Source organism: Ornithodoros turicata, chromosome 9 (genome assembly GCF_037126465.1).
Source record: "Ornithodoros turicata isolate Travis chromosome 9, ASM3712646v1, whole genome shotgun sequence".
In the NCBI taxonomy this organism is placed as follows: domain Eukaryota; kingdom Metazoa; phylum Arthropoda; class Arachnida; order Ixodida; family Argasidae; genus Ornithodoros; species Ornithodoros turicata.
Genome location: NC_088209.1, coordinates 29,662,713 through 29,685,872, shown reverse-complemented (window position 1 = coordinate 29,685,872; position 23,160 = coordinate 29,662,713). Strand labels below are relative to the sequence as shown.

Here is a 23,160-nt window from a genome sequence, read left to right as displayed (position 1 = left end):
ATACCTGCTACGGATTGCTTGTACACCAATCAGCAGTTTCATTGCTTATCTTGTGCAGATGGCCGCCCTCTGTTATGTCTAGTAGGTATCCTGTTCTTTGTCTTTGTGCAGGGTAGGCTACGTCAGACATTCTCCGCATGCTACTAAAGTCTGTTTAGGGGTGCTGGTGCTTCTGAAAGGGCTCGCCGTTGTCGGCCTCACAGGGGTAGGCAACGTCACGACTAACGCCCTGGGGAATGTGCGTCATGGGCTGACTTCTAAGGGAAATGTGCCGACATATGTCTGAAAGCGTATGAGGAAAACCCCCAGACAGCACAGCGGGCACCGGGATTCGAACCCGGGTACCTCCCAGTCTCGACGTGATATGGCCAGGAGGCTAACGACTGAGCCACGCGAGCTAGAGCGAGTGGTGTTATTTTTAAGCACTTATTATTAATGCACTGACTTTTTAGAGATCCACAGATGTTCGTCCATGTGCCTCTTCTTCCTATAGCTCGCGGCACAACGTGAGCCAAGCGAAAGTAGAGAACTTGATGCCACACATAACAACATCCATAACACTCGAGCCCTTGCAGCCTTGCCGACTTTGGCCAAGCACGGCGCATCTAACTTACATCTTCTCCTGCTTAGTGTGACGCTCCCCATAATGTTGGTGAATGCTGTATACAGTTTCAGTGACTTGTCTAACCTTCTTTATTTATTGGACCAAAATAGTAGTATGCTGGGGTACGTAGTTGGTGCATATTAACCATAGCCACCAGCGCTCCAAGAAACACGGGCTGAAAGACAAGCGATCTATCCTATCTCTCTTGTCTTTCAGTCCGTGATTTTTGGAGCGCTGACGGCTATACTTTTATTGGACCAACTTTGGTGGACCGTACCGGTCCTCGTACTTGTAGAGGAGATGGTGTACCCCTGTACGTAAATCCTGATCGAGAATGCTCGAATGTCCCTCAGCGCCGGAGTTTCTCAAGCCGTGGCAACGACTCCGTCGACAGAAGTGAATGTGCGGGCGCGTAGACGCCGTCGTCTACAGTCTGTCGCATACGCATATTGATCCCATAGTTGCACGTTCAGGCCTCCACAGAGGACAAGGCATCTTGGTGGCATAGTACAAGTTGGTTAGGCACGTAGTTTTCCGCACAACAACAACGATAATAGATGATGACTATGAGATACACAACAAGAACAACAACAACAGCAACAATGATGACGATGAGATACCGCCGTGCCGAGGTTTCAGAACTTGCTCCATGGAAGAACTTCTAATTATAAGGAGAGCTTCTTGGAGGAACTATAAGGTTCCCCTGGGCGACAACCGTCGCTCAAAGTTGTCTCGAGATGTAGAGCAAACCATCATCGCCATTATCATGCAGTGTGACAACAGATTTCCTGTCAGACTGCGCATCTCCGAAGCTTGACGGAAGCTTCTGACACCATTGGAGCTTTTTCGGAGGAAATCCTCGCTATAGCGGTCCCGCAATAATTGATATTTGTCGGTGATGAACTAATTAGAGTGACACATAAAAATATGTCGACGACACCGAATTATGCCGAGTCTTCGCCGCAATTACATCAACGCGCTCAGTGGAACCTGTCGACAATGCACAGCAGCGCCACACAAACAAGCCGCCGAAGAAATTGCCGTGTCACACAACGAAAGAGTCATCGCATTTTCCGCGTACGAACCGTTGATTGGAGGGTTGATGTTCTGAGGCCAATACTTCCCACGTGTCTTGTGGACAAGACGAAGAGACGCGAATATCCGCCGGTGACTCCGCAGCGCCCCCAGGGCAGTTATTACGCGTCGTCGCTCTTTTTTAATTATCCCTGGGACAAGCGAACGCCAATTACTGCATGGTCGCGCTTTTTAGATCAAGTTCGTGCATGGCTTCTGGCTAAACTGTACCGTTCAACGAGGCGGTGAGAAGAAGCTCTTGGAGGAAGTCTACATGGCAAATAAATATACGTCGAATGAGATACTGCTTCTGTTGTTACGCGGCTGCGTCGCGTGACTATAAGGACTGGGGGCGTTCTCACAGTTCGCCAAGCTCATTTTTGTCGCCAGGGTTCCATGTTGTACGTTTATGGAAGCCAGTCGATTGACATAGACTACATGCAGCAGAAGAACCGAGAGGCACGGGCGCAGAAAGACATACACAAGCGCTCAACGAGGACTTGTGTGTGCCTCTGTCTTTCGTTGTCCGTACGTCACCTCTTGTACCATGCTTCACTGCCAGCTTGCCTGCACTTTTATCTCTCTTTTCACAATCGGTACGCATGTCTCGAATAGACGGGAACACCACCCTGGTGTTCCTGTGGAGTCTTCTCAGTTACTGAATGGATCTACGTTTCCTTCCTTCATTGCTCTTGTGTTCAGCTGACGTGGACATCACGGGCTATACTGTCTGACCGCCAGTCTTGTTGTTGGAAGGCTAGAATCCAGGACTTCATGTCTGCGTTAGGCGTCAGGTGCAACAGCAGCTTTACCGTACATTGAAGGTGGACTATACCTCGACACCATAGCCGTTCCCCAGTTTTCACCTACGACAGACGCACCCATACCTTACAGGGTTGCTGGCCTTGCTGTTGCACCAGACGAACATATGTCTATGGTTGAAGCAAAAGTATCAGACCTCAGGTCAGGTCAGAAGCCCAGTGTGAGAACAGTATCTGTTCGAAATATGGACGCTTCTCGACCTGAGTCTTCAGCACAGCTAGAAGACTCAGAGCTACAAAGGACTTGGAGTTTCATCCTGTCCCAGCACAAGAACAGTCCCTGTTCGAAATACGGGCTCCGGACAGCCGCTTTTACGCTACTGTATGTCTACTTCTATCGTAAAATTAAACGATGTAAAACGTTAACCGAGGAACTATCATAGCTCCAGGTAGCGTGTCGGACCAGCTCCCCCATAGCAAGTGCCCCCATTAAATCACTTATTCCCCTCTACATACCCATACAACTAAACAAAAACAAGATGTCTCATGCGTCAGACGCAGTTCTAAGCAGCACATAGGCATGCTCTGGTTTCCGACCCTCTCTCCATCCAAATTTAGTTCCACCCACCCATTCTGCCGCAGCGCATACCAAACCATTGTCCGTGGACATTCACCGATCTCAGGACTGTATTGGCCCTTGAAACAATGGGGACCAGGATTCAGTATATTCAGTGGTGGTCGTCCACCCCCTTGTATGTGATACCGCTAGATGACCCTGCCCCTCTTAAGAAGTAATTACCCTTCCAAAAGAACTATCTGGGAGGGGGGCTGTAAGAAAGAACGCGGTCGTCCGTCCGGCTGATCGTGCTGATAAAAATCGGCCATTTTGATCTTCGTCCTCGCGCTGCTGTCCGAGTTCATCGAGAAGGACGTTTCAATGGAACTGTTTCTCACGATAGAAAATAGAAGTGTTTAGCCCTTGTCCGTGAGGTCGGAAAGGCAGAAGCTGCGGTATCAATCTGTATCGCTATAATGGCCGGTATTTTGGTGCCAGCTATATTTAGAAGACACAGGGTCTAAACGGCGTTCGCTAATGGCAGTTTTAACTGCTGATTTCTCGATAGAGACGTTTGTTAAAGGTTATATGCGATACGCTTCGAAAGGTTCGAGTTATAGCCGCAAAATTAAAATGGGAGTTGCGCTGATTATGCAAGTAAGGAAGGAGCCGGTGATCCTGGCACTACAAATCAGTTTCAGGCGTGCCACATACGGTCGTACCTGCAGTCTTAACCTTATAAAGGATATGGGAACTGTTTATCGATGTACTTTTTCGCGATATTTCTCACGTTCTTATGGTGCGTGTACACGTAAGCGTCGCGTATACGTCCTGCAAGTATGATTGAATGAATTTGAAAACTTAAGATATGCTCTGTAGCGAGCTGTGGAAATGGTGACTAGGCTAGACCGTCCTATAAGGTTAATGTCGATTGTAATAAGATGCTCCTGAGATTGGAATATGTTATGGCATATTCTATTTTATACTGTATAATAGAGTAAAGCGCTGACCATGCAGAAGAAGTCTGCCTTGTGTTGATTTTGCAAGCGGTGAACCAAGCGATACAATAGGCTGCAAGTAACTGTCACCTGAGCGACCTTCCATTTGGCACTCACATGCAATAAAAACAATGAAAGCTTGCACAAATTACAATGTACGACTTGAAACAAGACCATGCGCAGTCAGAGACCACACGCACTGAACGACGGAAGCGTGTGCCTGCAGCGAGCAGTGCCTGCTCTCTTTGCTCCGGAGGCTGTCTGCACGTAGGGATCCCAATTAAAGGGCCACTCTTTTGTCGGGCATTGTTCGCGCATACGACAAAGACAGGATTGCGGAAGAGTAATGTTGTTTGAAGCGAGACTCCTTGACCAGTGGCAGATGACAAGAGATTTCGAGAGAGGCGACCTCAAAAGGTCACACGCATGCAAAGTTCGTGCCAGTAAGCTTCTGGTGGAGTTCTTCCAGTTTCGTACCATTTCGGCGTTTGCGTCCCGCGGTGCCGTACCGGTTGATATCGATGCTGAAGATAGTCTTACGTAATTGTATAGTATGTGTGGGTGGTGCGTTTCTGTGTAATACATCCGCCTGTCTTCTGAAAATGCGCCCTGGAATATTGCATATTTCAAATGATATAATCTCGAACTTCATAGCGAAATAAGTATGTCGTTATCCTTTTTGGACATGACTTGCTGCTTGTTAAAAGCCTCGAGTGAACAAGATTGACAAACTCAACCAACTCAGGGAAAAGAGGTGCCGACGGCAGGAATTGAACCTGGGTCTTCTGATCTCCCGTCCCTAACTGTGGTCTGCCTCGGCCAATAGACCTCTCCCTGTTTGTAAACAAATGACGTCATAGTGTTCGACAGCGCCACCAATTTGGTAGACTTAAACTGCGCTCGAAGCTAGGGGCGAAGAAGGTCGCACCCGAAAGTCACGGTCTTGAGGGGTTACGATGGTCCCTGAGAGGGACGTGACCTTCGGTCCTACTTTTCTTTCGATAGACCTCTACCCGAGAAACGTCATCATGACGTTGGTAGACAGACTGAAAGCGAAACAAATCGGAAGGGGAGGGCTGGGTTCCACAAGTGGACACTTGTTCGCTGCCTCCTATAGACCTTTCCCTGTTTGTAAACAAATGACGTCATAGTGTTCAACAGCGCCACCAATTTGGTAGGCTTGAACTACGCTCGAAGCTAGAGGCGAACAAGGTCGCGTCCGAAAGCCACGGTCTTGAGGGTATTACGATGATCCCTGGAAGGGACACGACCTTCGGTCCTACTTTTCTTTCAATAGGAGGCAGCGAACAAGTGCCGATTTGTGGAACCCAGCCCTCTTCGTCTGGCTTGTTTCGGTTTCGGTCTGTCAACCAACGTCATGATGACGTTTCTCGGGTAGAGGTTTAGTAGCGTTCCTTTCAGAGACCATCGTAATCCGCTCAAGACCGTGGCTTTCGGGCGCGACCTTGTTCGCCTCTAGCTTCGAGCGTAGTTCAACTCTACCAAATTGGTGGCGTTGTCGAACGCTACGACGTCATTTGTTTGCAAACAGGGAGAGGTCTATAGGAGGCAGCGAACAAGTGCCCGGGAAGTGAATTCGTGGAACCCAGCCCTCCCCTTCCGATTTGTCTCGGTTTCAGTCTGTCAACCAACGTCATGATGACGTTTCTCTGGAAGAGGTCCATTCTCATTGTTTGCGAAGATTGACAAGCTTATGGGTGATCCAGAGCTTCACTCTCCTGTAGAGCTCTTCGGAAAGGAAATATATGTCTCGTATTTCGGGATGCATATTAAATGCTCATTTCGGGCATTCAATCCTGGGCTTAAAACACGTTGCCAAAATATTGCTAAAATTTTGTTTTTGTTTTGTATCTGCTGCCCATACAACAAATATTATACGAGAAAAGGCCGGTGTGACTTCTCCAACATCCCACTTACACTGTCAGAGCTGAAGCACGTGTTTCAGGGTGTAACTTTAGCTGAGCATGGTAGCAGTATCATAATCTCACATGTACTACTGGGAGATTCGCGCGTGCTTGTAAGCAGCGGCAGTTAATGTGGTGGATGCGTATTTCTGAAACTAGACGCAGATGTAGAAAAAAAAAAGTCATTTTGGAGGTTCGATTCATTGCCTCAGCCATTAGTCCCTTTCGAGACTAAATGCAGGGAAGCTTATGCGAAGATTATGGACTATTTGAAGTGCTGGGGACTAGATCGTAGTGCAAGAGGAACTACTCGGGAGCAACTGCAATCTGAAGGACTATAGAAACTGAAATTGCTTTCCGATTTATCCCCATTTTCTGAATATACAGGAGCATCACAGGTTTTCCTACCTGTTCGGGTGTTGAACGAATGAAGACGAATAGGCTAAGTACGTAAATGATGTTATTCGTGTGTGTGCGGTACACGGCTATGTTACTTTCACGGCTCACAAAGGAAACAGAGAAAGGTCATGAGGGAGCCCATAAATATGCTATGCATCGTCTGCCATGTCATGTCTTTCTTCTTTTACAGACATCATCTTCTATGCGAAGAGAACGTGAGTGAAATGGAGAAGAGGAACCACCGTAATCGTATGCTGCGAGATCTGAAACGTTTGCAAAACGAAGTCCCAGCGGCACACGGGTCAAAGACAATCGACCAAGAGGGAAGGTATAACCCTTTCGCTCCGGCTCTGTAGACAATGTAGACGTTCTCATAAGAGGCAAAAGAGTTCGTCTGGTCAAGGAACTGGGCCGGTTATAGATGCCACGCGGGAATACAATGAGAAAGCTGTGCATCGTCACGATTACAGGCATCTTTAAATACGTGGCGTTGAACTTCAACTCAGAGTCACTGGCGTTCCCCTGTAGCAGGACTTTGGTATTCTGGAACAGGAGAGTCGATGGGAGGAGGAAAGATGCCTTGGGAGGTGATCATGCAACGGCAGTGTTGTGCCCGCTACTCAATTTAGGTAGCGAAATACCGCTACCCTATTTAAAAGTAGCGCGATACTAGCGGCGCTACAAATTTTCGAATGTAGCGCGGTACCGCTACCGCTACCAAAAAAAAAAAAAAAAATGTCGCGCAATTACCCTTCCGCTGCTTTTTCGCCGATAGCCTATGAATATGTGCCATATATACGTCAGCCAGATTCAGGGCTGAGCGACGGCCGCGGCTCGACTTCTTTGAGTCGGGCTTACATGATCTGAGAGCTTATTTTTTTAATTTTTTTAATTATTATTTTATTATTTTTTTATTTATTATTATTACTTTAATTTATTTTATTTTATCCCTCAAAAGTAGCGGTTCCACTACTCAAAATTGTAGCGGAAATTACTTTCCCGCTACAAATGACAAATGTAGCGGAGTTACACCTCCGCTACTGAAAAAAAAGTAGCGATTACAGTAGTGCCGCTACAAGTAGCGCCGCTACGGGCAGCACACGACATCGGGCCGATATCGGCAGCAAGTTGGGCGTGTCGGCCCAACATATCCCCGACACTGCCAACTTGTGACCGATGTACGACATAAGTTGGCAATGTCGGCTCGATGTTGATGGAAAAACGCGACATCTAGCCGACATTGCCAACTTGCGACCGATATCACGCTGAAGTTGGCGATGTCGGCTTGGTGTTGACCGAAACAAGTGACATGTAGCCGACAATGCCAACTTCCGACCGATATCACTTTGAAGTTGGCAATGTCGGCTCGATGTTGATGGGAAAACGCGACATCTAGCCGACACTGCCAACTTGCGACCGATATCACGCTGAAGTTGGCAATGTCGGCTCGGTGTTGACCGAAACAAGTGACATGTAGCCGACAATGCCAACTTGCGACCGATATCACTTTGAAGTTGGCAATGTCGGCTTGATGTTGACCGACACCAGCGAGAAGACGCTGACAATGCCAACTTGCGATTGACATCCCATAGAGATTGACAATGTCGCCTTGATTATCATAGAAACCAAAGACATGACGCCGACATTGCCAACTTGCGACCAACATCCCATTGACGTTGGCAATGTCGGCTCAATGTTGACCGAAGCCAACGACATGACGCTGACACTGGCTTTCCATAGACTGACTTGTGTCCCGCGCCAAAAGCAAGTAGCAAACACATTCGTTACGTTGATGTCGAGTTAATATTCGAAGCAATTCCTCACTTGAGCCTTGTATGTATGCTTGAGCGAATTAAACTGAGACACGTCACCTCCACTATTTTGATTCCGAGACTAACAGGGCTCTCGAATTTGCGGAAGCTCGTAAGACATGAAATATATAGTATCTGTTTTCGCTTCGAAAGGAATGCCGGTACCTTTTGAAAGCTTCTTATACTTCGTGGTCCTAGGAGCTTTGAAACTTTTTTCGTCTTGCTTTTTGTAACGCGGTGCTCATTGCCCGTCATGGGAAATACGAGGAATAAAAGAAACCATCAGAAAATGAAACGAGTAAGAAATAATGGCAGAAATAAAATGTTGTTTCCTAGCAAATAACAGTCTAACTTTGTTTTTGTAGTTACGATTGCCCACACACGAATATAAATACAAAATTATGTTCGCGCAACATCGGTCACAAATCGGTAGCATGTCGGTAGCATGTCGAAATGACATCGGCAGCATGTCCAAATGATATCGTGCCAATATCCTGACCCGACATCGGCCCAACTCTGGGCGGTGTTGCAAAGTGTACGTTGGGCCGATATCGGGGGTGTCGGCAGGAGCATATCGGGCCGATGTCGGCCCGATATCGGGGTGCTGCTTTGCAACGGTTACATCTTTTTTGTGACAACTTCGTTTACACGTCGGGATCGTTTTCGGTAAGCTGCGCAACACAGAAGTGGGCAGCATGCTGCGTGCCACGGGCATCTTCGAAGAGGACCGAGGATGTTTTGAGGACGTTTGCGAATTCCAGCTCTAACTAGATTTAACATATACTTCTACCGTACACTTCGCGTGCGACCACGTTCCGCCACGCGGCGAGCTATCCACACCTGATAGCTAACCTCTTCCTTAGCCTCTAGTGCACTACAGGCTACGGAAGAGGTACGCGAGGTTAGAGGCATGCCTGTCACGAAGCGGGACAGGGGACCGGAGCAGGCACCGGACGGTACTTCCACCGGATTTGCGAAGCACCGTAGAGCACCTAATCTCATGTGCTACTTGCATGCAAGACGCGTGAGAATCAGGTTTTTGCAGACATGTATAATCTTGATGACCTTGCAAGGTAACTAGTGGAAAGTGGCCACTACGATTCAAAACAGTTATCTCCTTGGCTTTCTGTCGTTTCTTTTTTGTTTTTCTTTTGCACCATCTGAAGGGACGTACAAACTAGATCCACGCGCGTAAACCAGTTCGTGGGTTTTCGAGCATGCACGTCGTGGCAAGCGAACAAAAAAATAAATAAATAAATAAATAAAAAGACGAAGCGCGGAAAAGTCGATAGAGCTAATTTTGCCGACGAAGGCATCCATTTCAGTGGGAAACGATCGGCGAAACAAAATCGACTCGCTTCTGGTTTGATCTGTTTCGCTTTGTTTCTCTACCCCGCAGGCATCGCTCCGTCCACCTGCAGATGTTTCCTGCGCAGTTAAGGCGTGCCTTCGAGTCAAACGCACTCCTTCTCTGCCTTGCATATTAAGTGGGGTCCGTTGACATAGGTTACTGCCTTGTCTTTTCGGGAGACACTAAAGTGGAACAAGTATCAGGGCCAGTCATTTCCAGGATGGCACAGAGATATAGAAGCAGGGGCACGAGAGTCCCAAGTGACTGTGTGGATGGCCAAAGGACATTGGCTGTTTACAGCGGTGCACCATTGTTTTTGTTTGGCTATCGGTAAAATGAACTGTAGAAGTATAGGCATGGAGGCCGTATTATTCTGGATGTGACGAAGACTTGCGGATATTACTTGTATAGGCTTAGGATTGTGGGCCGCACCTCATGTGGCGAATTTCCCTATTCATCATCATTTATTTGTCCGTTGTTGTTGTTGTTGTTGTTAGGATTGTGGACCGCGCCGTGTCGCCTTGTGGGACGCTCACGGTTGGAGGCCTCTCGACATGTTCTCTGAACCCTTTTAACTCTTTCCCTGGTAGTAGCGGGTTGAACCACCATTTGCCTATTGAGTGATAGTCTGTAATTCAAGATCGGTTGGCATCACGTGCTCTGTGTGCTACTTGAAGCGCCGAGCGACAGTTCACATTGTAACGCCTGTGCAGCGGCATTGTTTTGACACAAGCTTCGGCAATGCGCTGAAGAGCAGGGAGAGGCGGGGGAGGGGATAGTTCACCTTGTAATTCAACAAGATTTTAAAAGAAATCGGTACGTTTGCTTTCGCTGTACGCATCTATTCAGGGTGGGCTTCCAGCTACACCGCAAAACCTGATTTTCCCCCTCTTTGAATATGCTTCGGAATGATAAAATAGCGAGTTTTTGGAGAACGCAGAAGTTTGACGATAACGTTTCCGAAACGTTCCTTCCTCTAGAACGAATTCCTCTAGAGTGACTGACGTCACGTTGCGGATACCTCATTGACTGACAGCGATACGGAGTCGGAATTGGAGTGCATTTACGACTCTCTAAAACTCCCAAATAACGTTTCCATTCCTTCTTTTCCCTTATCCGGGACACATCGTACGCCTCCCCTCCAGTATCCCCGCTCTTCAATTATAAACATGCACTAGACGCGCCTTCGCAATTTAACAGATTTTTGTGCCGCATATAGATATGACAGAAAATGATATATGTTGAGCTTCACGAGCGGAAACGCTTTGCACGCCACACCCTAAACGTTTCCACCCTTTTTTGCGACACCCGTCTGCGTCCCAAACACGTCTATACGCGGGGTAGTCAACGTTCAGGCGCGCATTCATTGAAGCTCTTCCGCGTGCACACCAAATATAGTCGTAGGCGGGAAAGGAAACGGACAGGGAGAACGTCGCATCAATATTCAGCCCCTTCTTCTACTGTCACTAGCAATCAAGTGACAGGCGCTTGTGTGGACGCGTCCCGGCTGTACTATTTGTACGGACGTGACTCAAAGCTGATTCACCAGGAAGAGTTGCCGAATATGCCAAAAGTGAGGAGAACACTGACTCGTCTGTCTGGGGTTCACGTGAAAGAATGGACGGGGTTGTCGCCGTGAAGTTAGTTCGTGAACTGTAATGAAAGGAACCCCTCTGTGAATGGACGTATAAGATCAGTATACCGTATATCCTCGTTAAGTACTGTAAATACTCAGACAGCGTACTGGTACACATTGGCAAGGAACCGATCCTGCTCTCTATCGGATAGATAACGTTACAATCTAAATTCGTGTTTAGCAAACCTAAACTGTGTAAATGCAATATCCGCTAAGTATCCAATATAGATGTCCAGCATGTGGAGTTTCTGGCCGCTGACTAAGTCGCAGAGGCCAATTCGGCCTTGGCAAATCTTCTCCCGAGGGCAGTGTCATGAACGACGTCGCCTCCGTTGAATGACCTGCAGATGCACGGGCCAGGACGGCAAAAAAGACCGACCTGTTGCGGCTGTCGCCTTGCACGCAGGAGGTATATAGTATATAATCGTTGGCGCTAATCCTCCTCCCCCACCTCTAGAGCAGCGTTTGTCAACAGGCGTCACGGAACGTAGAGTCACGCACAACGTACCGCGTTGAACGGCTGTCAACACAGTCCGTTGCTTTGTGTTATCTGAATGCTCTGTGGCTTTTTCACGAATTCTCCGCTATTACACCTTCGCCGTTGCAGTCGAACGCTAAAGCAGAGCGGTTGCTCCTTTGGGACGTCACATGTCTATACTATACATAGGGAGTGACATTTTCGGGTTAAACCCGATTCTGCCCGGTTATTCCCCCCCGAACTGACCTCCGACCAATTCGGGTTAAATCCGATTTTCCCCCGAATTCCGGTCACTATGAAATCCTCAAGTGACGTTTCCACTGAAGACGAACAAAGGTCGCCACATGCAACACATGTAAGAATGGGTCACTTTCGTTCCCAGCAATACACCCATGTGTGTCAACACTGTCTATGTCTTCGGGGACTACCGCTGGAAGGTCACGATCTCGCAAAAAAAGAAAAAAAAGAGAGACATTAGGAAAGGACTTAATAGGCAAGAAGAGAAACAAAAACACCCGAAAGCACAATTATCGATCGATTTCTCCCCGCATTACAGATTTAAAAATAGCGCCCGATTTTTACCTCCCGAATCTGAGAAAGGCATTTAACCCGAAAAAGTCACTCCCTAACTATACAGTGTATTTCCAAGATACGGCAGACATAAAGTTGCCCTTCCCAACGGAAAAGAGCACAGTACGTCCACAGTTCCCACCAGTGTAAGGCACGGAAGCAAAATACTTCCCTTGGTCACTTTCCACATACGTTTCTCTGCAAGACGAGGCTATACCCTGCTTCGAGTCATGGGAAGAGGAGTTCAGAAAGCGCTTGGTCCGCTTCAAATATATATGCGCATATATTTGAATATATGTATATATACATACATTGCTAAGGAACAAAGCGGAATAGGAAGCAAGGGTGGTCTTGCTTTTTTCATATCTACCAAATTTTCATTTTTTTTTTTCCAAATTTCGTTTTAGTTTCTCCTTACAGTTCATATCATCATTCCCTCTTTTCTTACTTCTTGATACACATTTTATGTGTACGGTTTTACATGTCCAATGAATGAACGGATTACGCAATATTTTCAGATTACCATTTCATATACAGGAATGCACTTGCTCGACGTGCAATTTTCTCGTTTGATGTCAAGCTATATGGACGACTAGTACCGTAAGTGAACGTCGTGCCATAAGTCATCCCTGAGTCGAACGGGTTTGACGAGGTTCTGCACTTATCAGGCGAACGGGTTGTTTCTGCGTGTGTGCGAAACAGCAATTGGAAGAGAAACGATGTCTCGCTGGGGAATTAGAAAAGCGCCATGTCGTGCATGTGGCATTAGGAACGAGCACGTCCAATCCAGCACATCACTATCACCATCGCTCCAGGAAATGGCAAGAACTCGTCAGAACTGTCGGTATTGTGGGATACAATGCAATAGGAACTGTCACGGTAGGAAGATATGCGTTGGAGGGCTGGACAACAGAGGTATAGAAAGAATATCGGTCAAACTGCATAGGAAGCATCCATATAGATACAAAAAATTTAGCTACAGCAGGTTCAGGGCTAGGGATGGGCCACCCGAATCTGCGAATCCTATAGGCAGGGATTCGAGATTCGGGAATCCGAATTCCTGTGCTCAAAACGGCGAATCGAATATTTCGAATACACCAACCACGGTTTGTTTCCTTTTCAAATTGGCGCCTCCAGAGTTCACCGGAAGCCTGATTGGCCGACGCGTGTTTCCGTGTTTTTCCCTGGACTGAAAGAGTTCAGGCAGGAACTGTTATATTACGAGTTTAAAAGTAACATGGGTTTGACTGTTTTTTTTTTTTTTTTTTAGTTTTATAGAAAGAATCCCGACTCGAGAGTTTTGTATTCCCTTAGTTGATGAACAACGTGTTAAATAAGTTACATTTAATAAGTATATGGGCATGTTTTCCCCTGAAAGTGATCTATTATTTCATTTATTTTTCATTAAACGAAGATACCAAACTCTGCTTCAAAACACTTTTCAGTTGAAGTGGTTTTTCCACTGGATTTTTAAACTCTTTTTCCTTGGATTCGGATCCGGATTCGGAAAATTCTGGATTCGTCCGATCTCTAGCCAAGACTAAATAATTCAGAAGGCATGTCTTTGTACGAGCGCAACAAATAACTATGGGATCATATATAAACAATAAGCAAGCAGTTATTGACAGAGTTCCTTGCACTATAGGTTAATATCGCGACCTCATTCCATCATCATAAACTTATTCCTATAAGCTGAACAGGACAGAGGTGCAATAAGTTTGATTACGCGCCGAACAGCGAGTATATAACGTCTACCCGTGTTTCGTTCGTGAAATTCAATCAAGGAGTTGATAAGCGCAGGGTAGAGAGAGCCAATGTTGGTATCTCTTCGCGTAACAGCAGCGGCCTTTACAGGGAACATTATCCGCCATGCGTTATTGAACCTTCATTCGTCCGATTACTCCATACCGAGCCCGCGATACAAGCGAACGCAAGTAACGATCTTGTCTTGGCCACTTCGGACGTCTCTACGTCCGCAGAATATAAAGGTGCTCATAAGAGGAAAATGACGCGAATTCGGAGTGTGTCTCCATATACATTGGTTATGTGCCTTGGAGGTATAGCGCTTGCGGTATGCGAGTTAATCATAAGTGCGTTTGGATTGGATTGCATTGGATATGAAAAAAAAAAAAAAGAAATAGAGAGGTTAGTCCCGACCCAGCGCTTTTCTTATGCAGTCTTTCGTGCGTTTCATATTAAGTCTGTATAAAGTGCTTCGTCCTTTTCGTTTGGCATCAGAGGCACGAAACGGGCAGGCCCGGCGAGAGGGTGGGGCAGCCGGGGATGGCGCCCGGGGGCCCTTCAGGGGCACGCGGGACCCAAGGCCCATCGTAAAAGAAGAAATATTTGGACTGTGTTATCGAGACGTGAGGAGGGGGGCGGGGCATGACCCATCCCTGTGGCCCGTAATTGCTCTCGCCGGCCCTGTAAACGGGACACGAATCCTGCATTGAAATTTACATCCAGTCAGGATCAATACCACAAAAAGTGTACGCGCTCGTGAGATATGTGTGGTCCGTTTATGCTTAGAAACACCTTTTATTTGAACGCTCAGTATATTATGTGAGCTTCACAGGGGAGCCTTTTAATGGTTGAACCAATACATAGCGAACCATTGCACTGTAGGGTATAATGCAATAACCTTGTCTAAAGAACACAAGAACGTAAGCATAAGTAACGTAAGTAAGGTAAATAAAGTACATAAGTAAAGTACATAAACTAAGTAAGATACGTAACAGGATAGGTAAGTACAGGTACGAGTCTCGTATACCTCATGATTTACAGTACTGTGTATGTGCGGTCTGAATAATTCGCGAATTTGTGTGTATGGGCACATTTGGGGAATATTTCGCGGGACCTTATATAATTTCGCGGTCCGTTGATCCCGCACATACGGAGTTCTTAGGGGTGTCACTTACTTCGCGGGACCATTAATTTCGCGGGGAAATAGCACTCGCGAAAATGACCACTTATACGGTACCGATCCTCAAACACTCTGCTAAAGCTTCTACTGCGCTTGTTCTTTCATTTAAAAAGCGCTCGACAAACGGGGACAGTATAAGTATAGCGTGCACAAGGGTCACATAATGATTGCGACGACCTTTCGTAAGAGCGCCATCATTGGTACCCTAGTGCACCGCGGTGAACGCGGCATATGGTGCGATGGGACACTTTCGCTTCTTCGCGCGATAAGGACGGGGAAAGTTGTCAAAGCCCGGATAATCCAAACACGCACGCGGAACATTTTTTTTCCTCATAAATCGGGTCGTCCACACGACACGGGCGACGAAAGTCACCATATGTCTCACGAAGGTCGACAGCGTTCTCCAATACCACGTTGTGTGTGCGTGACTATTATTCGGCACACTCTTGCTGCGCGAATCGTTAGTTTAAGACATGGAAGGGAGTAGTTAATTTCTTTCTTTTTCACTCATTAGTGTGCGGTAGCTTGATGTGTCCACTAAATCGCCACGATGCCGGGAACAACACAGAGACAGGTTGCACCCTCAACCATTTACTGAACGTTTACGAACACAGAATGACTGAAGACAATGCAGGATTTGCTAGCTGGTCTTCTTATAGTCCTTTCCGAACACCAACTGGATCCGTTACTTCTACATCTTGATGTGCCCACATATTGCCTTCTGAGACCGTTTATTTTATTTAAAATAGTTACTGTGGTATCTTTTTCTCTTTCAACGAGATTTGGAGTCGCAGTTATCACAGAATAGTTTACCGATAAACCCTGTTCGGTTCTTTCTCACTAGTTAGCCGTTACTATGCATACTGATTGAGAGGAGGCTTTGTACAGTGCATAAACAGAAAGTCTCTACGATATATATTGAAGAAAAAGCTTCAGGTCGGGAGGCGCCGGTACTTCGGAGCAGGGTCTGTTCCTGTACCGGGCCCTTCTAACCGCCTAGTATAGAACTGTCTGTTCCATCACGTGCTTTATAAAAACAGGTCGTGCCCTATTCACTGGTAGCTGGATCTTACACTTTCCGGGGGTGTTTACTAGGTACGGCATAATTCATACCGTACCTAGTATAAGGAAAATGTTGTGTCTTCAACACTTTTGTAAATGGCTCTTCTTGTAAATGGTCTTCAGGGGACTGACTACCGTAGCAAATGAAAAGACAGCGAAACAGAGAGGGAGGAAAGAGAGAACACGCTATTTTTCTAGGCGACGAACGCACTGTTTCACATGAGAGAAATGATGTTCTGAGCCTGGAACAACATAGGGGGGACAAATACAAACAAAGCCTCGTACTGTTTCACACTGATCGCCATTTATGTTGTACCACGCTTTCAATCCTTCACACAAGGAGCAGGGCCACCAACAAGGCCTGTTCAAGGCTCCAAATATGTCGACGCTCCCACGGTGGCAGGTCATAGCCTGACATACGCGAAGAAAAATATGAAGCTCATCGGACCTGGCTGTCTCCATGAACTTGCAACGCCTACCTTGATTGAGAAATTCGCTTATCCGTGGACACACACTATGAAGCTACATACACGCACAGCGGCTTGACCCGCGAACGAAAACTTGAGCAAGTCTCATATAACCGGATCCACGGGATGCCTGAACGGCTTTAGCTGAGTTTATGTAGATGATCTGGTTGATATAGCCGCTCAATTAAAAGTGCCAGCGTTCGAGTTCCTTGGAGCGTGTTACCGTGCTCTGTCACTAGTCGGCTTTCGTTGGATCGCAGCTTTACGAGCGGTCACCTGGTCTTCAGGCAAAAAGGTCGCAAGGTATGGGGCGCGGTGCGTGCCTTCAAATCGTGCTTCGGTGAACCAAATGTTTTCGTACAGCAAATGGTGCGTATAAATAGGAGCGTGAAGATATTTTTTCACGTCGTTGTCACGAATCTTTTTGTGCTTAAATGTTGTTGGTCTTGTTTGTTTGTGCTCTATGAAAAAAAGTTTCCTGTTTGTGACCGAAATAAGGCGGCCGCTCTTATTTACCCTCACATTTAAGGGAAAGAGAGATAGCGCGTATCTGGCGAAACGAGAAAAAATGGCTCCCAAATCTGCGGGATGTTTTCTCTTTTTTTTTTTTTTTTTTCGGGGGCCATATTGTCGATCTATATTAACTCGATGCTTCTTTTATTCTTTTTATTTTATTTTTCCTGAAAAGGGGCACTGGAGTAGCGTATCAAAAAAGAACAGTGACAAGATGTCACTGCACCGAATTTTGTATGTTGTATGTTTTGTATGTTGTCATAGTAAAACAGTTCATTCCTTGAAATTAACGAGGAAAACGCCCGTGCGGGGTGCTATAGTAAAGCCATTGCTTTATTTTATGAAATTCTGTCGATATACACTCCAAGAAAAAAAAAAGTAGAATTTTCTACCCATCGCGGTAGAGCTGTAATGCAACCACATTTCTACTGGAACCAATTTTACCTTGTGAGTATAACTACAGAGTAGTAACTGTCGTTCTACCAGCTTGGGTAGGAAACTCAAGCATTTTCTTCTTCTTCTTTTTTTTTTTTTTTTTCTTGGAGCAAGCGTGAGAGAGAGGAGCAAGCGAAAAAGGACCGCTTAGTATTCCCGCGGAGAAGGCGCACGTGGATTGGCTCGGAATGGTAGAAGTACTGTCGTTCTGCCTACTGCCGTACTGTCGGCTAGCCATGTCACGTCGAGACTGGGAGGTACCCGGGTTCAAATCCCGGTGCCGGCTGTGCTGTCTGGGGTTTTTCCTGGGTTTTCCTCAGACGCTTTCAGACATATGTCGGCACAGTTCCCCTAGAAGTCGGCCCAGGACGCACATTTCCCCAGGGCGTCAGTCGTGACGTTGCCCACATACGTGAGGCCGACAACGGCAAGCCCTTTCAACATCACCACCACCACCACCACCAACTTGGGTAGAAAATATTACCTTTTTTCCTTAGAGTGATAGTTAAGCGCGGACACCTTGCACATATTTCCCTATACGTCTCTCGAATGAGTACACAGAACGAGTGAGCGTGCAGGGCTCCCGTATATATATGTAGTTGCTTATAGAGTGCTTACAACAACCGCCTGTCTCATTCTTCCGAAATTTATAGCCGTCGTACGTCGCTCATGTGCCAGTGAAACCTAAACTCACCATCATTCTGCTGAAAGTTAATTTAGAAACATACAGGCATAATGTACGAAGCCGACTGCGTGACGTACACGTTAATTTCCGCCCTTTCACGCTTGACTTGAGAACGACGAGCTCGGCACGCGTATATACGGGTGGAATCACTTTGAGGCGGATCACTCTGTGCCGAGTCAAGCAAGCTTCCGCGACTCGCGCGTGTGCCCTTGCTAGGAAGAAAAATTCTTCACGGCACATTCTAAAACGGGGCGACTATCGTGAATAATAATAATAAAAAGACAAACTAGGCTGTGTGCAGTTGCAAAGAAGAGCGTGGTGAAATTGAAAACAATGGGCAAGAGAACACCCAGTCTGGGGCGCATGCTGGGTTACAGTTATGAGGTATTCGTATACCCTTGCCACCACCTATGCTCACTCTCTCTCTTTCTCTCGAGAATGGGAAACGATAAGACAAATCCAGTATGCCAAATTACCAATACAATCGAACGAAGTAGTTCTCCTATGTATATAAGGCGCACGTTATCAGTGAGAAAAGTGTCGTGAAGAGGCACTGCGCGTTATAACATCGAAGCACGACTGTGGTGCGCGTTATCTATTAGTGTGCGTTATGCACCGAACTTTTTCAATTTTCGCTAATTTTAGGGGGCGCGCGCTATACATCAGTGCGCGTTATACGCCGGAAAATGCGGTAACCCTGAAGCCTAACAGCCTGCCAAGCACCTACTCCGAGACAATATAAGAGTTACAGTCACAGAGGTATATCTCCGCAGCAGAGAATGTAGTCCGCACGTTGAGATTTGAGAGTGGGGGCATACGAGAAGTGGCGGACGCCATGCTATATAATATATATGCTCTCTCTCTCTCTCTCTCTCTATATATATATATATATATATATAGGTACCAACAAAATATGAGGCAGACAACGAAGATGTAGGAAGTAGAAAAAGGGGGAGTTATTTATTTACTAGTGGAAAGTTAAGGGGGAAGTCAACGTTGCGGCGGAAGCTCCGCCTTCGTCAGGAACGTCGTGACGAAGGCGGAGCTTCCGCCGCAACGTTGACTTCCCCCTTAACTTTCCACTAGTAAATAAATAACTCCCCCTTTTTCTATTTCCTACATCTTCGTTGTCTGCCTCATATTTTGTTAGTACCTATTTAATTTCGCGGTCGCCCGAACCCCTTTCTTCCAGTATATATATATATATAAAATATAGTAATAATACGCATAATATAAGAGCCTAATATATATGCGCCATGTGTTCCAAGTAGGTCGTCTCTGACGGGTGCTTTCGCGACATAAGCAGCGCCGCAGTTTGCCACTTTGAAGCATGCAGGAGCACTATACGTTGTGACTCGGAGACGCCATGCGCTCGCCCAAGCCAATCACGGACGTCTTTAAAAATTTTTGGGCGGGGTTAACCTGTAAGAATTAACTTGTCACGAAGCATAAATGCATAAATGAAAGGTTCTCATAACACTCGATACGGATTGTTGTGTTGTGTACCGTTGTGTTTACGCATAGAACCACAAGATGTTGAAAAGGCATATGGGGCAGAACATTCCGGCTTCCTTTAAAGAAGGCCGAGTGCAAACATCGCAGAAGACGACAAAGACCCGTCGTTCTTCGTGATGCCTTCATTCAGAGGAAACAGCTGCGAGGGAAAGACACGCGTGTGTTTTCACCTTTGCAGCAGATCACGCGTGGCTCTCGCAGACAACGCGAGAAAGTCTTAATTGCATGCCCGACTTATGATTTCCGGGTCAGCGACTTATCGTCGACCTGCCCCCTATTAGTGAAAGAGGAAGCTGCGTATAGGGTGTATTGTGCTGGGGATCTTTATCACTTGACTATAAGCTTGTCACCGCATAAATAATGGACGCATGATTTTGCACGATAGGATCACCGTGACTCTGAATATATAAATCGGCAAACATTTTGCTTCTTTTGTTACATTTAGCAGAAGGCGGCCAAAGACACACCCTATAGTGCGTTAAAGTTGCTGATTACTGCATACGAGGAGGTTATGCTTGCGAGGCTGGGGTATACAGTGAACCCTCGTTATTATGACCATGGTCGTTCCCGAAAATTTTGGTCATAATGCGGAATTGTCATATTAACGGGGGCATTTGCAGAGATTTCACTGCATTGTTCCCCAGGAGTATGGTCGTAAAGCGCGTATGTCAGATTATCGGGGGTCGTATTAACGAGGGTTCACTGTATGTGTAAGTCTATATACTCCCAATTATAATGGTAGGAGGTTATAGGTACACAGGGGGTTGTGGCGCCCCGCTCATTGGTGGTTGCCAAGGTCGTGCTGGAGACTGAAAGGTGGTGGGTTCGAATCCTTCCACCGGCTGTGCTGTCTCAGGTTTTCCCGAAGATTTTCCAGATGAATGTCGTCACAGTTCCCCTTAAGTCAGCCCAGGACGCATACTGACCCCCCTCCCCGTCCCCCCCACTCCTTCCTGCTGTCCTCTCTCCATCTGTCCACATCTGTACGATGCTCATAGCTACAGTTGCTTCGTGGCGCTAACACGGAATAAAAAAAAGTGAGGTTAGATGGGAGAGAAAAACATGAAGGTTATTTCGCGTTATGTTCATCGTGATTTTGATGAGCGTCAAAAATGTGAACGCGTTCTCATCAAGCATTTCATGGAGGTGTGTTCAAAATCGTTGATTATACTGGCCGATATACTGAGAGACCAATATACTGTCAATATATTGGCCAAAGCGCACTAGGCGTTAATGGCGGTATCCAGATGATATTAACAATACGTTCACATGAGGATGCCAACACACCATTAAAAACACAAACGTAGTTTATAACTCAGACGTAGTCATAAACACATACATAACGTGCTGAAAAAGAGCTTCGGCTTCTCCTTTTCTTATGCTGTTTTCGTGATGACCCAATTTCTGCGAATTTCGCTATCGTCATATTTCCTCGAATTTAAACGGTCCCGCGAAATATACTTATTAACGATGACGGGAAAATCATAGAAAAATTGTAATTTCAACCAATGAGTTTCACTAAGTCAAACTGACCCACTGAGTGCAATTTACCACACTACATTTATATGAGAACATTTACACTGCTGGGTATCGATTCCTCATTCGAACATCATTTCGTCATTGCGCCTTCGTTTTTAAATCGACAATGCATGCTTGATCGTCGATCTCGGCGTTCGCCAAGGAAGTGTTTGACACTAAGTGGGTACATATCGCAGAACAATTCCCAATATCTTGGAGAGACCTCATACTTCCAGCACTCTAACCCAGATGAGCTGCATGCACCAGCTTAGAACATACAACGTGACACGCAGAACATTCCCTGAATGTCCTTAAGTTTAGACAGTACAATTAAACACTTTTACAGTAAGCTAATATTTCATAGTTAATTGCAATGGTAGATCCTGAAAGCAGCATTCATTTCAGTATTCATCATGCTGGAGAGCTCCAGGGGCATGGTTGAGTAACGCACACATCTTCTCTCAGCCCTTCCCTCGGTCTGTGCAATGCCACTCAGATCTATATAAGTGGCCACTGCACCCTTGTTACTTCACCGTTGCCCTGTGCAGCCACGCAACCACTTTTTCATTCCAACTCTGGACGTATCAGCCTGTCAGCGCACAATAGCCTGAAATAATAATCTATACAGTATCGTACGCGCGTGATACAACTCGTACGAATGAAATCATGCAATCTTCCACTCAACCTTGAAAATACATTAAACCGCCGGTTTCGTTTTCCTTAGAACAATGCTCCGTGATCTACCAGCGATCTCCTCCTCGTTTCCAGTGGCCCAATTTTCAGCATGTACAAACGACGCGTGGATCGACAACGAAACCGAAACTCGCCCGACCGTCCGCTGATTCGCAGCTGAGATAGGCGGCAAAACAATAACGGCCAGGAAGGAGGGCGGATTCTACGCGAGACTGACCGTGCGAGATAGTACGTTTCATTTACATGCAAATTAATCACGGCATTTCTCTTTCAATATCGTAATCTAAGAGCACGATGTTCACGTTTTCTGCCAAAGGAAGTTGGGTGTTGCATAACAGTCGTGTAAGGTTCGTTCCATTGTGTGATACGCGCCCGGCGTAAAAGTGAGAGGTTCATAAAGTGGGCTTTTCCTCGGGGTTCGGGTCAATGCGGCGAAGCCGAAGGGGTCGTTCGAGCAAGGACGTTCGGAGGAGTCCGAGTGGTTCCTCGTTGCGCTCTAAAGCGAAAATAAGGACGGGAAAACCCTGCAGACAACCCTTTAGCTACTCTTGCAGAGGACGTCACAGATGCATGTTACTTTGCTGATATTTCCTGTAGGTATGAACTAATCTGGGAACTATTGGAAAAACGAAGTCATTGAAGGAAGTAACCCGGATTCTCCTCTCATTTTTGTTCTATTTATTTGTGACGAACGTATTCCGTGCAATTCACAACGTAAAGGGATCGAATTAACATAAACCTGCACACATTATGCCCTGTAAGGGCCCTTGGGGTATATAAATAAATAAAGTGACACAGCAAAGCGAAATAAATACTAAATCGAATTATCTTTGGTGTAGGGGAAGACAGTTCTAATAAAGTACAACTTTGGTTGAAGCAAAACAATGAGTTGTATCAGGATATACTCCCCGCTTTTCCTTTTCTTTTATGAAATAGGATGCGTGAAAAATAATGGTCACACGGTCATCAGCACTTTCAATGTCAAGCAATGTGGACAGTTCATTCATAATGTGGCCACGCGACGCATGTGTGCAGCTTTGAGGGAATCTATTTTTAAAGCCAATGCCGCGAAATCAGCTGTAAAATCTCTGTGCACAAAAGAGAAAGAGAAATAGAAGAGCTGCTGACAGTAACAACTATCATTTCTTGCTCAATATATGAACATCTGTTGGAGTTGAGTTGGGAT

General features: G+C 46.2%; 1 protein-coding gene and 1 long non-coding RNA gene across 3 annotated transcripts in view; one reads left to right on the top strand and one right to left on the bottom strand.

Moving 5' to 3' along the window:
• LOC135368559 (uncharacterized) overlaps positions 1 to 23,160 on the bottom strand; it is a 113,960-nt gene that overhangs the window by 65,101 nt on the left and 25,699 nt on the right. The gene's annotated exons all lie outside the window — the stretch shown is intronic.
• LOC135368568 (uncharacterized) overlaps positions 1 to 23,160 on the top strand; it is a 109,406-nt gene that overhangs the window by 66,915 nt on the left and 19,331 nt on the right. For both annotated transcript variants that reach the window (XR_010414822.1, XR_010414821.1), the window contains exon 2: positions 6,508 to 6,645. This is a non-coding gene — a long non-coding RNA (uncharacterized LOC135368568). The remainder of the gene's footprint in view (positions 1 to 6,507; positions 6,646 to 23,160) is intronic.